The following is a 1999-nucleotide window of genomic DNA, read 5'->3' as shown; positions in this document are numbered from 1 at the left end:
AGTATAATTTGTATTATGAGTTTGAATTAGTAGTTTTCTATGAAGTTAATAAATAAATTAGAATAAAAAACTATGTTATATCTATGAAGTTAGTAACTTGATCAAGTTATTGACAATGAAAGCTTGTTTTGTCTTTAAGATTTCGTTCTTGTGGTTTTGCAGGCCACATAAACAATCAGTATAATACTTGCTTCTGGGAGCTTGTTAAATCTGGAAAAAGCAAAATCTAGGCTCAAAATATATTAAAGGTGAAACACTTGCTCACTCTGTTACCGTTTTTTTTACAATATATTGTTTTATGGTTTAAGAGCATAATAACTTACTAAGTCCCAACTATTGTGGCAGTATTAGCTTGACTTTCAGTTCTTGCAAAAATCCTTGCCATTCCAAAGTCTGAAATCTTGGGATTCATATTCAAATCAAGTAGTATGTTACTGGCTTTTAGGTCTCTGTGGATGATTCGAAGCCTAGAATCCTCGTGAAGTTACAGAGTTCCTCTTGCTATTCCATTTACAATCTTAACACCTGTGCTCCAATCTAGTTGTACACGTTTCCTTGAATCTAACCATCACAAGTGCAATAAAAATACAGTTTAGAGTAGGAAACATAACTATAAATCTATAATTTAGTATGATGATACAAGGTCTTGAAGTCAGAGGACTTTAGAGAAAAGAATGTATACAAATATTTATATTATTACCAAACAAAATGATGTCTAAGCTGTTAGTTCGCAAGTATTCATACACAAGTATCTTTTCCTTTCATCTACATAGAAACCCAAAAGCTTGACAAGATTGTTATGTTGAAATTTAAATATCAGTAGAACTTCATTAGTGAATTCTTCTGAACCTTGCTCAGAACATATTGAGAGCCTCTTCACTGTCACTTCCTTTCCTTCTCTTAGTGCCCCTAAAAATAACCATTTTGTTTTTGTGTAATCCTATATATATTGACTTTATTTTCAGATTGCGAAAAAGATAATAAAGAAATACTTTATTAATTACCTTGTAAACAGGGTCAAAACCACCCTCTCCTAACTTGTTTGAATGAGAAAAGTTGTTAGTAGCAATTTTTATGGAAGCCAAATCAATGTATGGAAACTCCTGATCTGTTGAATCATCTCCATGGATGTTCTTATGAGAAATTTTCCGGAGATTTTCATTATTTCATGAATAAGGAATCAAGCTATCGATTAAGTAGAGAACAAAATTAAAAAATAAAAAAGACAAGCAAGTTACTCTTCGATAAACTTGAACAAAATCTTTATTACTCTTTTTGTGTCTTCTGTTAAGTGCATAGTAGCAAGCATATTTCCATCTTTTATTTCTTCCATTATCTGCAATTCAAATCAATCAATTAGATAATGTCTCTCTATTTCTTTTTCACATCAGCTAGTATGTAAAAGAAAAAAGAAAAAGAAAAAAAAATCAAGAATCTTCGTGATGAATAATTAAGAACCTTCTCGATTCTTATTATTAGCCATAGAACCAGATTCACCCATATAAAACGCATACAACTCATATCTCAAATAGCAGCTTCGACTAAGAAGTCTAGCTCTAAATGAGTAATAATAAACTTCCAAAATCTCTTTTGTGGCACTTCCAAGACATTTCTTACAGTCATCTGGGGACAAGTCTCTAGTGCATTGTACTAAAGCGTATACAGTATTATCCATATGTTGGAGGTTATTCTGAAACAGACTAAATCAGTATAATATCTTTTTGATGCAAGGATAGTAGTTTTAGTTTCTTATTCCGAGATGTTGTTTCTTAATATTTGAGTTGTTTAAAATATGGTTTGGGTTGCTCCTTTTTGGGCAAGTGTTTTTTCTCTTTAGTTTTTGTTTTAGTGTGTTTTTGTCTCATCCCATTACACTCACTTTAGCTCTTTTTTCTCTATCCTGGACTGGTTACATTTGTTGAGTTCATGCAAAAAAAATTAAAATTTCACAACTGCAACTATTCTGTGAAAAAGTGATTGTTTGTTAATCAAAATATCC

General features: G+C 31.2%; 1 pseudogene; it reads right to left on the bottom strand.

Moving 5' to 3' along the window:
• Positions 1-322: 322 nt before the first annotated feature.
• On the bottom strand, positions 323-1675 carry LOC133832778 (putative cysteine-rich receptor-like protein kinase 16; annotated as a pseudogene).
• Between the last annotated feature and the right edge of the window lie 324 nt (positions 1676-1999).

Source organism: Humulus lupulus, chromosome 4 (genome assembly GCF_963169125.1).
Source record: "Humulus lupulus chromosome 4, drHumLupu1.1, whole genome shotgun sequence".
Classification (NCBI taxonomy): Eukaryota; Viridiplantae; Streptophyta; class Magnoliopsida; order Rosales; family Cannabaceae; genus Humulus; species Humulus lupulus.
The sequence above is the reverse complement of the archived record's forward strand: the minus strand, read 5'-3'. Positions and strand labels throughout refer to the sequence as shown.